The 16,660-nt window shown below is 43.6% G+C and overlaps 1 protein-coding gene across 1 annotated transcript in view; it reads right to left on the bottom strand.

The window, feature by feature from the left end:
• The window catches only part of B3GAT2 (beta-1,3-glucuronyltransferase 2), a 70,201-nt gene that overhangs the window by 13,838 nt on the left and 39,703 nt on the right, over window positions 1-16,660 (bottom strand). The gene's annotated exons all lie outside the window — the stretch shown is intronic.

Consider the following 16,660-nt stretch of genomic DNA (forward strand, 5'->3'; position numbering starts at 1 on the left):
ACAGTAGAAAGGTGGTACTAGGGACAGGAGTCGGGTGGGGTGGTTGTTTAATGGTGATGAGAGTTTCCGTCTGTGATGGTGAAAAAGTTCTGGGGATGGAGAGTGGTGATGGTTGTACAATGTGAATGTTCTTAATGCCACTGTACACTTAAAAACAGTTAAAATGGTAAATTTTGTTATGTAAATTTTACTACAGTAAAAAAATATATTTGCATTCCCAGTGCATACGGGCAGTCTTTCCTCATATTGTTGGTGGTGCTTTTCAGTTGTTACGACTTAAAAAAAACAACAAAAACTCCTCTCCTGTGCTCAAATTCTCTTCTTGCTTCACCAATGGAAGTGCTTTATATGGAAATAATTTTTTTGAGCACTCTCAAACTTTTTTGTAGTGTCGGGGGCATCCTACCTCAAACCTTCAGAACAATCCAGTGGAGGCTTGGGACGGAGCCGTGCCTACTGACAGATGGTAAAGAACCGCAGAAGGAACGCGAGAGGAGCCTGTGACCACCTGCGCTAGTTGTTCTTAACTCTGGCTGCCTTTTATCGTCACCTTAGGACTTAAAAAAAAAAAAAAAAAATGCATACGCAGACCCAACACCAGGCCCCACGCCCAGAGATTACGGTTATGGTTTAACTGATCAGCAATGGAGCCCAGGCATTTTTTCTGGTATTTTTTTCAAAGCTCCGTAGGTAATTTCGATGTATAGTCAGGTTAAGACTTATCGAATCAGATTCTCCTTGGAGAGCTCCTGGAGTACAGCTCAGTAGTCCCCTCTTTGAAAAAGCTCACCATTAGGAAATAATTGGCAGTGTGATTTCAGAAGAAATAAGTTGTTTAATTTTGACAATCCTTAAACTACAAAAGAAAGACAAGTTAAAATTCATGAATTCAGCAAAAATTTATTCAAGCTACTGCTGTCAAGGATTGTGCCAGACCTGAAAATACAGGGAGAAGAGTTGTGAGCCCGCTCTCCCAGGGCAGCTGCGGGCTGGCAGACTCGGGAGGCGGGAAGAGGGTGGCGGGTGCAGGCGGCGGCAGCAGGACGCCACCTCCCGGACAAGTGAGTAAGTGCAGGATTGTACCGAACACGTGAGAGCGGCGTCAATGCTAGACGGACAAAGGAAAACCTTCCCAGACAAAGCGATTCCTGCACCACTCTTGAGGGGTGACTACGAATTAGCTGGGCAAACATGGGAAGACAAAGTGACATTCCCTATTCTGGGCTGAGGGCGGTGTGTGTCACTCTCAATGACCTCAGGCCCACCAGCCTGGAGCGATGCTAGGCTGACCCTGGCGCTTGGCTGGGAGTGAAAGGAGGTGGACCGAAGTACAGAACTGGGTCGGGGTGATCTGGCTGCTGAGGGGCCCAGGCAGATGCCCCCTAACTCTCACTTCCGAAGCCAGTGCAGAGAGAGTGGTGAAGAGCAATAAGCCTTAATTCTTATTATCTGCACTAATAAAGTGTCTATAATAGATTCCAAATGAGAATTATATCTACAGACACCCTCCTAGGGGCTCTTAGAAAAGTCAGGGAGGTATAAAGGGACAACCTCCCCCCACCCCCTTTCCCCCTTGTGACTTAATTAGAAAACGTGAGAATCATTTCTCGTAAATCCTGCCCAGGAGCCACCAGGAACTTGTACAGAAAGAACGTACACAGAAGCCCTCCACAGAAGCCAGGAGAGCGGACACAAACACCTCACCTACACCCTACAAATCTGCATGTGACAAATGGCACTTTCTTTCTTTTTTTAATTTAATCTTTATTGTATTGTTTTTCCATTGCCATTTAGTCCCCTTATACCCCACTCCCCCCAGTAATCCCCACACTGGTCCACGTCCATGAGTCCTTTTTTCTTTTTGTTCAATCTCTCCACCCCCTAAAACTCCCACAGCAACCTATGAGTCTTCATCTATAAGTCTGTTCACATTTTCCTTGTTAGTTCAGTTTGTTCATTAGATTTCACGTACGACTGAAATCGTATGGTATTTGTCTTTCTCCAAATGGCTTGTTTCACTTAGCATAATGTTCTTCAGGCCCATCCATGCTGTCTCAAAGGGTAAACTTTTCTTCTTTTTTACAGCCAAGTGATATTCCATTGTGTAAATGTTCCTTAGTTGTTTTATCCACTCATCTATAGATGGACACTTGGGCTGCTTCCATATCTAGACAACAGTAAATAACGCTGCAATGAACATAGGCACCGGGTGCTCATCTTCTTTCAAATTAGTGTTTTGGGCTCCTTTGGATATATTCCCAGTAGTAGGATGGCTGGGTCAAAAGGAAGATCCATTTTTAATTTTTTGAGGTGTCTCTATACTGCTTTCCACAGTGGCTGCATCGGTCTACGTTCCCACCAACAGAGCAAAAGCGTTCCCCTTTTTCCACATCCTCACCAGCACTTGTCATTTGTTGATTTATTGATGATGGCCATTCTGACAGGTATGAGATGATATCTCATTGCAGTTTTAATTTGTATTTCTCTGATGATTAGTGGCATTGAGCATCTTTTCATAAGTCTATTGGCCATATGTACGTTCTCTTTGGAGAAGTGTCTATTCAGGTCCTTTGCCAATTTTTAAATTGGGTTGCTTCTTCTGGTGTTGAGTTTTGTAAGTTCTTTATAAATTTTGGATATTAAACCCTTATCAGATATATCAGTAAATATGTTCTCTCATTCTGTGGGTTGTCTTTTTATTTTGCTGATGATTTTCTTTGCTGTGCAAAATCTTTTTAGTTTGATGTAGTCCCATTTGTTTATTTTTCTTTTGTTTCCCTTGCCTGGAGAGATGTATCTGATAAAAAATTACTATGAGAATTTTGCTGCCTATGTTTTCTTCTAGGATTTTTATGGTTTTGGGTCTAACATTTAAGTCTTTGATCCACTTTGAATTTATTCTTGTCTGTGGTGTAAGAAGGTGGTGTAGTTTCATTTTTCTGCACATATCTGTCCAATGTTCCCAATACCATTTATTGAATAACTATCTTTAGCTCACTGTATGTACTTGCTTCCTCTGTTGAATATTATTTGACTATAAAGGTGTGGGTTTATTCTTGGGCTCTCTATTCTGTTCTGTTGATCTATATGTCTGTTTTTATGCCACCACCATGCTGTTTTGTTTACTATGGCTTTGTAGTGTAGTTTGATATCAGGTAGTGTGAGTCCTCCAACTTTGTTCTTCTTTATCAGGATTGCTGTTGCAATGTGGGGCCTTTCGTGGTTCCGTATCAATTTTTGTCATATTCATTCTACTTCTGTGAAATACATCATTGGACTCTTAATAGGAATTACATTGAATCTGTAGATTGCTTTGGGAGGTATAGACATTTAAATGATGTTAATTCTTCCAGCCATGAACACTATATGTGCTTCCACTTATTTGTATCTTCTTCAATTTCTTTCTTTAGTCTCTTATAATTTTCTGAGTACAGGTCTTTTACATCCTTGGTTAAGTTTATTCTTAGGTATTTTATTCTTTTTGTAGCTATTGTGAATGGGATGGTTTTCTTAATGCCCCTTTCTGTTAGTTTGTTATTTGCATATAAAAATGTAACTGATTTCTGGATGTTAATTTTGTATCCTGTCATTTCGTTGAATTCATGTGACAGTTGTAGTAGCTTCTTGGTGGAATGTTTGGGGCTCTCTATGTACAGTATCATGTCTTCTGCAAATGACAGTTTTACTTCTTCCTTTCCAGTTTGGATGCCTTTTATTTCTTCTTCTTGTCTTCTGATTGCTGTGGCTAGGACCTTCAATACTATGTTAAATAAGAGAGCTGAAAGTGGACATCACTGCCTTGCTTCTGATCGTAAGGGGAATGCTTGTAGCTTTTATCCATTGAGTATGATGCTGGCAGTGGGTATGTCATATGTGGCCTTTGTTATGTTTAGGTATGTTCCCTGGATTCCCACTTTGCTGAGAGTTTTTATCATAAATGGGTGCTGGATTTTGTCAAATGCTTTTTCGACACCTGTTGATATGATCATGTGGTTTTTATTTTTTTTTATTTTATGTGGTGAAGCACATTTATTGATTTGTGAATGTTGTACCAATCTTGCATTCCTAGAATAAATCCCACTTGATTATAGTGCATGATCTTTTTGGTGCATTGCTATATCCAGTTTGCTAATATTTTGCCAAGAGTTTTAGCATCTATGTTCACCAGGAATATTGGCCTATTATTTTCTTTCTTTGTAGTGTCTTTACTTGGTTTTGGAATTGGGATAATGCTGGCCTCATTAAATGTGTCTGGGAGCTTTCCCTTCTTTTGAATTATGAAACAGTTCGAGAAGGTAAAGTGTTACTTCTTCCCAGAACGTTTGGTAAAATCTACCTGTGAAGCCCTCTGTTTCCGGGCTTTTGTTTGTTAGGAGTTTTTGTTTTGTTTTGTTTTTGTTACTGCTTCAATTTCACTAGGAATAATCCATCTGTTCAGATTCTGATTCTTTCTGATTTAGTTTTGGAAGACTATGTTTCTAGAAATTCTTCCATTTCATCCAGTTTGTCCAGTTCGGTCGCATAGTTGTTCATAATATTTCCTTACAATTCTTTTTGTTTCTTAGTGTCAGTTGTTATTTCTCCCCTTTTATTTTTCACTTTTTTTATTTGGATCCCCTCTCTTTTTTTCTTGATGAGTCTGGTCAAAGGCTTGTCAATCTTGTTTATCTTTTCAAAGAACCAGCTCTTGGATACACTGATCTTTTATATCTTTTTTTTAGAATTTATTTTGTTTATTTCTGCTCTGATATTTATTATTTCCTTCCTTCTACTCACTTTAGCCTTTGTTATTTTTTTCCAAGTTCCTTTAAGTGTAGAGTTAGATTGTTTATTTGTGTTTTTTTCTTACTTTTTTGAGAAAAGCCGGTAATGCTATGAATTTCCCTCTTAGGATTGCTTTCCCAGTGTCCCAAAGATTTTGTATCACTGTGACCTCAATTTCATTTGTTTCAAAGTATCTTCTGATTTATTCCTTGTTCTCATTGTTGACCGCTTCATTGTTTAAAAACATGTCATTTAGCCTCCATGTCTTTGCATGTTTTTCAGTGTTCTTCTTGTGATTGATTTCTAATTTCATAGCATTGTGGTCAGAGAAGGTACTTGATATGATTTCAATCTTAATTTACTGAGACTTGTTTTGTGTCCTAACATGCAGTCTATCCTGAAAATAAAACATTCCATGAACACTTGAAAAGTATGTATTTTGGGGTGAAATCCTCTGAAGATATCAATTAAATCCATTTGATTTATTAGTGTGTCATTTAAAGCTGCTGCCTCCTTGTTAGTTTCTGCCTGGAAGGTCTATCCACTGAAGTCAATGGGGTGTTAAAGTCCCTGACTGTGACTGTATTTCTGTCGATCTTGAACTTAGGTCCACCAAGAGCTGCTTCATATATTCAGGTGCTCCTATGTTGGGTGGGTAAACGTTTACTAGGGTTATATCCTTTTGTTGGATGTTCCCTTTATCATTATGTAGTGTCCTTCTTTGTCTCTTACTATAGCCTTGGTTTTAAAGTCTATTTTGTTGGATATAAGTATTGCTACCCCAGCTTTTATTTTCTTTTCCATTTGCATGAAATATATTTTCCATCCCTTTATTTTTAGTCTGTGTGTATCTTTTGATCTGAGGTGGGTCTTGTTTTCTTATCCATTCAGTTACTCCATCTCTTTTGGTTGGAGCATTTAAGCCACTTATATTTACGGTGATTGTTGATAGATATGCATGTAGTGTCATTTTATTGTCATACTGTTTTCCTCTGTTTTTCTTCTTCTTAAAGCAATCCCTTTAATATTTGTTGCAGGACTGGTTTGGTGTTAACAAATGCCTTTAACTTTTTCTTGTCTTGGAAGTTCCTTATTTATTCTTAGATTTTAAATGATAGCCTTGTTGAGTAAAGTAGCCTTGGTTGTAGGTCCTTGTTTTTCATCACCTTGAATATTTCATGCCACCCCCTTCTGGCTTGAAATGTTTGTTGAATAATCAGATGACAGTCTAATTGGCGCTCCCTTGTATGAAACTGCCTGCTTTTCTCTTGTGGCTTTTAGGATTCTCTCCTTGTCTTTAAGCCTTGTCATTTTACTTATGATGTGCCTTGGCATAGGCCTCTTTGCATCTACCTTGTTTGGGACTCTTCGGAGCTTCCTGAACTTGTGTCTTTTTCCTTCACCAGATTAGGGAAGTTTTTGGTCATTATTTCTTCAACTAGGTTCTCGATCCCTTCCTCATTTTCTTCTCCTTCTGGTATTCATATATTGTGATGTTGTTATCTTTCATGTTGTCCAAAATGTTTCTTAAGCTCTCCTCATATTTTTTAAATTCTTTGTTCTTTTTGCTGCTCCACCTGGGTGTTTATTCTACCTTTCCTTCCAAATCACTGATTTGATCCTCTGCTTCATCTAACCTACTGTTTATTGCTTCCAGTGTATTAAATTCAGATATTGCATTCTTTATTTTTGACTGGTCCTTTTTTATGGTTTCTATGTCTTTTTTTCATGCTGTTGAGTATCCTTATAATCATTATTCTAAACTCTCTGATAAATTGCTTGCCTCTATTTCATCTAGTTCTTCTTTTGGAGAATTCTCTGGTTCTTTCATTTGGGTGCTCTTTCTTTCCCTTCCTTCCTTCCTTCCTTCCTCCCTCCCTCCCTCCCTCCCTTCCTTCCTTCCTTTGTTTCTTTCTCTTTCGTTGTTCAAGTACATTTGTCTCCATTTTCCTGCCACCATTCTCCCCTGCCCCATCCACCCCCACCTCCCTCCCTCAATCCTTCCCCACTTTGGCTTTGTCCTTGGGTCCTTTGTACATGTTTCTATATTTGGCCCTTCCCCTTCTTTTCCCTGTTACCAACCTCCCTCCTTCCCTTTCATTACTCTCAGTTTGTTTTTCCTTTCAATGTTGCTGCTTATATTTTTCTTGCTTGTTTGTTTTGTTGATTAGGTTCCACTTATAGGGGAGATCATATGGTATTTGTCTTTTACCCCCTGGCTTATTTTGCTTATTATAATGCTCTCCAGTTCCACTCATGCTGTTGCAAAGGGTGGTAGCACTTTTTTTTCCTCTCTGCTACATAGTAATCCATGGTGTAAATGTACCATAGTTTTTTGATCCGCTCATTTGTTGATGGGCACTTAGGTTGCTTCCAGCATTTGGCTACTGTAAATTATGCTGTTATGAACATTGGGGTGTATAGGTTCTTTTGAATTGGTGTTTTGGGATCCTTTGGATATAATCCCAGCAGTGGAATTGCTGAGTCAAAAGGCAGTTCCATTTTTAGCTTTTTGAGGAAATTCCACACTGTTTTCCACAGTGGCTGCACCAGTCTGCATTCCCACCAACAGTGGACTAGGGTTCCCTTTTCTCCACAGCCTCGCCAACACTTTGTTGTTTGTTGATTTGTTTATTATGGGCATTCTGACTGGTGTGAAGTGGTATCTCATTGTGGTTTTCATTTGCATTTCTCTAATGGCTAATGATGCTGAGCAGCTTTTATGTCTCTGGGCCCTGTGCATGTCCTCCTTGGAGAAGTGTCTATTCAAGCCCTTCGCCAATTTTTTAATTGGATTGTTTGTCTTCCTTGAGTGGAGTCATGTGAGTTCTTTATATATTTTGGAGATCAAACCCTTGTCCAAGGTATCATTGGCAAATATATTTTCCCATATGGTTGTCTCTCTTTTCATTTTGCTGATGTTTTCTTTAGCCATGCAGAAGTTTTTATTTTGATGAAGACCCATTTGTTTATTCTTTCCTTTATTTCCCTTGCTCTAGGGGACGTGTCGATGAAAATATTGCTGCATGGGATATCTGAGAGTTTACTGCCTATGTTCTCCTCTAGGACTTTTATGGTATCATGACTTATGTTTAAGTCTTTTAACCAACTTGAGTTTATTTTTATGTATGGTCGTAAATTGATGGTTGAATTTCATTTTTTTTTTTTTTTTGCATATAGCTGTCCAGCGCTCCCAACACCATTTATTGAAGAGGCTATTTTTATTCCATTCTATGCTTCTGTGGGGACTATTTCTTTGTCTTCTGATTTTGGCTGCTTCTTTGTATTTTCTGCCTTAGTTGTTAAACTAATCACTTGTTAAACTGATCTGTTGTTAAATTAATCAAGCTGGAATCAGCAGCTAACTTAAGCACCACAGGGTGGGGCAAAGTAATTCTTGTGGGCAGGGCTATTTCTTTCCCCTCAGGCTGATGCCACTTGGAGGGGATCACTCTGCCTGAGAAAGATGGCCTCTGCAGCACGGGGAATGACTCCACACAAGGAAGCTGCTGGCTGTTCCCTCAGCTCTCTCCCCAGAGCCACCAATCCCACACTCTTCTCATGCCCCTCTAGTCCACTCTGTTGTCCCTCTGCTGGAGCCTAGGGCAAATGGCTGCAAATGAAATGTTGTGTCTTGGCCCTTTAAGGGGCTCCCTGCATCTCCTACCATCTCTCCCTGGTAGACAGAAACCCTGCTGCTTTTCACAGCTGGGTGTTATCTGGGTTCTGTTCTGGCTCTGGTGCTATAGGCTGGGGAGCACAGCTTGGGGTTTAGACACACTTCTCAGGGGGAACCCCCAGCCACTAAAATATCCCTCTGGCACTTCAGCTGCTGCTGAGGTAGCCCAGCCAGCCTTCTGGAGCCTCCTTCACATTCTCTACCAGTCATTCTGTGAATTGGTTTCTTCTGTCTGACTTTGGTTTTAAGGCTTCTCTCCCGCTAGTGTTCTGTTGGTTATTCAGGATGATATCTCTACAATTTAATTGTAGTTCCAGATTGGTCCTTGGAGGAGGTCAGTGTAGTTTCTGCTTACTCCTCCACCATCTTGGATGTCTTCCCTTCCAAAGGCATTTTCTTTTGAACATTCAAACGCTTTTTGTTTGTTTAGTATTTCAGCTGGGAAATTAAGAAAGTGAGCACAGATCTGCTTCTCAACAATTTTTTAATAATCTTTTTGTTTTGTTTTTCTCTTGATGACTCTTTTTTTTAAACAATATTTAATCTAAAGCAAAAGCCAGTGTTTATCTCCACATGCATCCCGCACAGTGGGCTAAGTCACTGAATGACGATGAGCACAGGTCCACCAGCCAGGACAGAAATGAAGTTCATTATAAGCCCAGAGCAAAGAGCTTGCCTGTTCTTAAGAACTGCCCTCCAGAATGACCTGAAATAGCTAGCTGCAGTGAGGATTCAAGAATTCACAGAAGACCAGGAGCTTTTGCATGTTATCTATTTTAACTTCGACCTCACCTAAGGCAAGTGCTCTGGTCATTAGTCTCCTATTGGGGGACCCAGAAATACAGCCTGCTTGTGCCCGAGTGGCACCTGAGTGTCAGCGATCATCCTACCCCACAGCTGCGTGCAGCTGCACGGATGTGACCACCAGAAAACCAGACACAGAGCACAGAGCCCATTCCCCCTGGACCAGCGTATGAATGATTTGAACCCAGAGACGCAGGTGATCTTGTTTCTTAGTTGAGAGACATAACCTTCATTGAGTGTCTACAGTGTTGTACCAGGTGCTCTTTATGTGAATGTATATGAAGCCTTACTCTGTGAAGAATTCCATTTCCTCTCTTCTGCAGATGAAGGAAACAGAGACTCAAATATCAAGCCCTGGGTCACCTGCCTGTAAGAGGGTAAGAAGGGATTCAGAGCCCAGTGCGGGGGCCATCTCTAGGGACACACTGAACTGAGTTTGAATCCAGCTCCACCACTTAATCACCGGGCAACCTTGGACAAGTTAGGTAACACGTCTAGGTTCCGGTTACCTTATATTTGAAGAGGATGATGATATTAGCACATTCCTTGCAGCCTTGAGTCAGGATTCAATAATAAAGCATATAGAGTGGCTAGGAATGTCTGCTCCTTGGTGAATGCTCAGTAAACAATAATTATTAAGTCTGCTGGCCTTTTCTGATGTAAGAGAAAACTTTTGACTTTCCAAATTTTTAGTTCTGAAGGTTAGCTTTATTCCATTGAAATTTTGTGGGGGATTATATAATGCGTAAATGCAGAGCTGCTGTAGCTGAGGTGGGATGGGGCCCTGGAACCCCACCCTCCCCACTTGCCCTGCAGCCCTTAAAGGGCTCCACGGGTCCCTCCACCTCCATCTCCACCTCTGCCGAGCTGAGTGTGAAATGGCCACCCCACCACCATGTGCCCCAGAGAAAGCACCCAATGATGGGCAGGCAGTGCGCTGGTGCTCCTACCCTGCACGCCCAGCACAGCCACGGCACAGGTGGACAGGACTACACATGCAGCGGCCATCAAGTGCCTGCAAGTCTCTAGAATTCATATTATTCTGGAAGTGAATCGGAAATGGGCCAGGCTCCCTAGCGCCCTAACGCCGTGCTGCCGGCCCTGCGGTTCTGTCAGCTGTCTGGGCTGGCAGCTGCAGCCCTCTCCCAGGGGGTCCTCAAGCTGTTCCTGGGACAATCACACTGCGCTGACCTCAGGATCAGGTCCCCAGTCAGTCCCCAGACCCTGCACTAGAAGTTACCATATGACGCATCAAATCACTCTACTGAGAACATTCAGTAAGTGTCTCTTTCTCCAACAAAACATCCATGCATTGAAAACAGCACATGTAAATTACAAATGACTCCCAAGTGGCAAGAAGGTTATTCCCTCCATTTTCTTGCAGTATTATATTTATAAAACAAAGTAAAATGTCATCAATTTTGGTTGCACTCATTTGGCTCTGGCAATCATCTGGGCTGGGCTGGGCTGCCCTGGGGTCCGTTCCTGAGCCATCTACCAAGAAAGAACGCGCCTACTAAATTAACCCGGGCAAAATCCCTTGTCACCAAACATCGAAAGAAAGAAGGCCCCGTGCAACCGCTATTTCCAGAGAGCCCGGGAGAGAGAGCTTCAGTCACTGCCTCGTGTGACCCCTTCACTGTCGTAGTTTACTGCTCATCATTTATAATACATTTCCAAAAGATTTTACTTATTTTTTTAGAAAGAGGAAGGGAGGAAGAGACGGAGAGAAATATTGGCGTGAGAGGGAAACATCAATCAGTTGCCTCTCACAGACCCCCTGCTGGGAACTGGCCTGCAACCCCGGCATGTGCCCTGACCAGGGATCGAACTGGTAAACTTGCAGTTTGTGGGACGACGCCCAATGCCCTGCGCCACACCAGTCAGCGCTGTAACATTTTTGAACAGGTTTGCCGCGCCAGCCAGCAGTGGGGACAGGAGCTCTGGCACAGGGCAATCCCTCAGCCCACTCTAACACTTGGGTGTGGGTCCACGAGCGATGGGCGCAGCGGGTGGAGTGGAGGGCAGGGCAGTCGTGGCTGCATCCTGCTTGAGGGGGTTGGGGCTTTCACCCTCACAGTCCAAGATGTCAGGCCAGGCAGTCGGGGCCGCGGTGCAGCCCTACGGGGGCTTAACTATGGAGGTAATAGCGAGGCCAAGGGGTTATGCGTCTGGGGTGCCAGCAAAGACGTCCCGGAGAAGGTGAGTTTATGCTGAGAACTAAAGGATGAATAGGGCCGAACTACAGAAAGGGCATTCCAGGCACAGGCATCTGTGCAGGCCCCAAGGTGGAGGCTGGGATGTGCAGGGGAACTGTGGGAGCAGCTGGGCCCAAAGACGAGTGGAGGGGAGGCGCGCGGGTGGGGTGGGGGCGGCACGCTGGGGAGGAGTCCTTTACCTAACAGCACGGGAGCGAGGGACTGCCAAGATCTGGCCTGCCTCTGGGCAGGCAGGGACGGGGGAGGGCCGTGGGGGCGCAGGAAACCCAGGCTGGCCCCTCGGCGTCCTACCCTCAACTCCCGCCCTGCCAAGCTCCACCCACACCCTCCCTAAGGTTGGCACCCCCCCAGCGAATCCGGGGTCCGGAGATTTTAGTCAAGGAATGTGATCTTTCTTCCTAATGTGCAGATTCCTATTTTTACACAATTGGTATTCTGCTTAACAGAATATCCTAGTTACTCAAGATCGCAGTGTTTCCTGTAGTTAGTTACAACTCCGATAATACAACAGAGTTCACCAACTACAACTAAACCATAAAATTAAGTTTAATATATCTGTCATCACCATACAGACAACAGTGTTAAAAAGATCTTAACTTCCGCTGGTTTATCGGCAGAATCTGAAGTGGCTTCTTAAAATTTGGTAAATGCCTAACAGCTACGGCGCGGGGCCCACTGCACAGCGGCCCCGCCCCCACCGCAGCGCCCCCGCCACCGCTCGGCGCGCACAGAGCCTCCCGGGTCGGTCCACGGATCGAACCTCCGCTCCCGCTTTGCTCTCTTGGAAGCTTTCCTCAGACAGCTTTGCTGACATTTTAGTCCTTTGGAATTCAGGCCCTTCACTCATCTTTGTCTCCCTTGTTCCTGGGCACAGTCTACAAGGTCCCACTCGGTCCCAACCATCCCCGCGTCACCACTACGTGCTCCTGCTCTCAACTTTCACACTCGCCAGGCACCTTCCCCTTCCATGTCCGTGACAGGGCGCATCCCACAACTGAAATTGTGATTCTCTCGCCTCTGCTTTCCAGAGACTGTTGTCACTGTCCACGCCAGCACCCTCTTGTTGGGCCTTGTCCCTGTCCCTGGCTTCTCCTCCTGCAGCCACTTTAAACGACTGCCCCCCGGGAAGCAATCCCAGGCCACAACAGAGTGTCCCTGTGGGAGCTCACCCACTCTCAGGGTGTCGACGCACCCGCAGCATCGACAGGACTCTGGGCCAGGACGCTAGGACCCTCCTAGACTTCTCACCCCTCTGTAAGCCACAGAGAGAAACAGGTTTAGCATTTTACAATGTCTCATTTTTATCAGTCATCAAAGAGTCCATAGACAACACTCAGAGGACCTTGAGACACCACTTAATTGTACCCCTTGCTTGGGTGAATGAAAGCATTTGCACGATGAGGAGTAGGAGATACTCCTTTGTACGGCAGACTTATCTGTTACTGAGCCTGGTGTACAATGAAAAATGTGTCTGGTCTTTGTTCCAGATGCTTGACAAAGAGCTTGCAAAACCCTAAAAATTCCCTGAGTGGCAGGGGTGTCCTTCTTATGCTAATGAGGTAGTTTTTAGTGGGCCCCTGGATCGGTTCAGGATGGGGGCTAGTTACCAGAAAAACCAGCCCCATGATTACAGGGTAGGGACTTGGGGCCATCGGATGTCTGGGGATGGAATCTAGAGACTTTGTTCAATCACAAGACCATTGATTTAAACAACCACACCTCTGTAAAGAAACCCAATAAATAGTCTAAACACCAAAGGTCAGTGGAACTTCCGGGTACTGAACTCATTAATGTGCTGGGAGGGTGATGCGCCCTGATTCCCCAAGGAAAAGGCGCAGAAGCCCTGGGTTCTCTCCCAGACCGCACCCCATGTGTCTTTTCATTGGGCTGGTCCTGATTTGTGTCTTTTGTATTAGAAATGTAATGATAAGTAGAGCACTATTCTGAGCTCTGTCAGCCCTTATAGTGTATTATCAAACCTGAGAGCGTTGTGGGAAACATCAAATTTATGGCCCGTTTGTCAGGTGACCTGGGGACCCCACAGTGTGGGCTGCGCCTGAAGTAATGGCAGTTTTTCTTGAGGACCATACCCTCTAATCTGTGAGGTCCATGCCAACTGGGTGGTTAGTGCCAGAGCTGAACTGCAGTAGACCCAGCTGGGCTTTTACTGGAATACAGTCCCCACCGTGTGCCAGGCACCCAACTGGAATCTGCATAGACCGTCAACAGAGGAGCACAGGGCCCTGCCTCGCCTCCTGGAGGTAAGAATAAGGTGCAGGCAAATGTTGAGAATTGAAAGTAAACACCTCAGCCTTAAGTCCTGAATTTGAACAAATCTGTACCTCCTGGCGAGGCTGAACATTAAGCTCATTCTTTCAAGCCACGGTTCTTATTGACACTGCCCCCCCGACCCCCCCAGAAGTAGCCAAATGGGTTTCACTTCAAAGTAACTCCCTGACCTCAAAGCAGAGCTAAACGCTTGGTGTGGACTGCCCGGGTTTTACTCAACAAGGGCTGTCTAGTGGTCAGGAGCCTGGGGTGTAGGAATTGAAGACGGAGGGACGTACAGACCAGAAGAAATATTCCTGGGCCTCACTGGCTCGGCAGAGTAGTGAGGCCATCGACCAAATGCAAAAGCCAACTGCACATTGCTGCCAGGGCCAGGCCTGCCTCCAAGGCCTTCTTTCTGTCATGTGGATGGATATCTTCATTCTTTTTTCAGTAATCCTTAGAAAGCTTTTTAAAAATTCTCCCCCAGTGCAACAGAAATAATCTTGATTTCTGCCACTAACATTGTGCATACAAGATAATTTCAGAACCACGTTTCCTCATCTGAGAGCAAAAATAGCATCTGCCAAGTCCAACATGGCTCAATTCAGACACAGCGTCAAGCTCTATGAGTGACATGAAACATTAGAGTCCCAACGTCTTAAATAAGCTTCTGTGACTTCGCAGAGATACTAACAGGGCACACCCAGAGGGGCTTTTACTGAAAGTGCCCAACCCCCCAAAGCAAGACAGTTGGGGACATGTTAACATTTGACCCATTAAGTTTCATGTTTCTTAATCAGCTAATGAAAATCCAGGAGAGACCCAGCTCACTCAACTATCTCAGGCCACTTCCCACGCAGTGCTTCTTGGACGGCCCTGCGGGTGGCAGGAAGTGGCCCCAGCTTCATTCTCTCCTCCTAGACTGCGGTGGGGTGTGTTCGTGCGTGTCACCTGAACACGAGGTAGGAAGTACCGTTTGTACAGGAAGGCCCAGAAGGCTTCCTCCTTCTTCTCACAGAGAATACATGAGTCTTACGTGGAGTCTAAGTAAAGCTGTGAATTTTCAAGATTTAATCAGAACAAAATCAGAATCATTAATTTATCTTATCAACCAAATCACTCTCACTTTAAGGTTTCCAAAAATATCAACACCAGTAATTTACTGAAAACTAATTTGCAAAGCAAACTTGTGAAGTGAATAAAATAATTTAGTGTGGCAAAAGTTGTTTTCTTAGAGAGAGAAACTTATTCCTGTTTTAAAACAAGGATAATTGACACAAAACAAGCAAATCATTCATATTTTATAATATGTCTTATATTTTGCTTTGAAAATATATCGAAATGTTTAGAAACATCCAAACATTAGTCATGGCATGGAGAAAAGTTTCCTAGAGATTTTGGCAGTAAAAGAGCATCAAATAATTTGTCACAGGCCAGGCCTAATACATAAAACCCACATGCCTTTTTTGAATATATCTTTTTTGGATCCAAATTCTGAGGGGAATCAATGCAAATATTTTCAATGGGTTTCCTGGATACTTAAGCATCTACACAAAGTTCATAAATCAAAATCCAAGAAGACTCATCCAAGTTGCCCTGACCTTGATGTTACCTTGCAGGGCAGTGGGCAGAGATCCTGTACGCAAGGAGACATGTCTGGGAGGGCTCTGGGGAAGGTGAGCCAAACATGTGTCAGCCGGCTGCATTAGCAGTCACATTCCTCATTTGGAATCCAAGGAGCTGGGCTTTTCTTTGAGCTTCCCAGGGTGGGAAGCCAGGAAAAGAAAGACCACATTAGAGAAGACCTCAGTGGCCATCCATGTCACAACTTCATTCTACACATGAGGAAAGTGAATCCCCAGAGAAGTGACAGACTTTGTCTAATGATCGCCAAGTTTCCTGTTCAAGGTTACACATGTGTCCCATGAGCAGGATACGTGATTCTCAAAGACACAATGGGGTCAACTTTGTATTTTCAGAGCCACAGAGTCATACTTGATTAAGCAAAGGCCTCTTCCAAGAATCCCCAGGACCTTCTGAGTATGGCTGACCCACCTCTCCGTGTGCCTTTAGGTAAACGCTTTGGGTGATGTGCAGCTCTGTTCTGGGGCTGCAAGAGCTAAGGACCAAAGCATAAGGCTGGGGTTAGAAGAGGGACGGAGCAGCCAGGAAGCAGAGAAGGAGGCCTGGGAGAGGGTAAGAGATCTGGATTGTCCTTGGAGTTACAGACGATGACACAGTCCCACAAAACTGGCACTCAGAAAATGTTTGTTCCACACTGAGTAAAAATACCCCAGTTCGCCTTCTCTTATGACGCAGTGCGACAGACCCTCCACACCGCCATCCACGAGAGCTTCCCCCAACAGCCCATGCTCCTGGTATTCTTCATAAACTTGCTTTCTCAAATTTATAGTATCATCAGAATAAAAGTGATGAACCCAGTTCAGAACACAGCCTTTATCCCATCAGAATTCTGAGCATAGGGATTCTGACTGCAGTATAAAAATCTACACAAAAGATTGGCCAAGCACAGGCTGACAGACAGACAGAGCAGTGTTTCAGAGTTGAAGATTGATGAGATCAATTTTGAAGCTTTTCTGCCTTCATCTTGTGGGTTATAGCTGTTGGTGATTTTTTTTTTTTTTTTTTTTTTTTTGCCTCTAAGACTTATGTTTCAAACTGCATCGTTCCACAGTTACCACAGGCATTGTTTTATATAACCAACAGAAAATAAGTCACTATGATAAAGCAGCATTTTAGAATATGTGGTCTGCTATGGTTCTTATTTAATTCAATTGCTTGGTTAGAAAATAAAAAACTTCAAAATACAGTTATGCTCAACATTAATAAATGCTTGAAAAACCAGTAATCCAATTTTATATTTTAGCTAGTATCAATAAGCACTAAATTGATCAACAAGCAT

This window comes from Pteronotus mesoamericanus, unplaced genomic scaffold (genome assembly GCF_021234165.1).
Source record: "Pteronotus mesoamericanus isolate MK-2021 breed Mesoamerican mustached bat unplaced genomic scaffold, CSHL_Meso_final contig_20, whole genome shotgun sequence".
Classification (NCBI taxonomy): Eukaryota; Metazoa; Chordata; class Mammalia; order Chiroptera; family Mormoopidae; genus Pteronotus; species Pteronotus mesoamericanus.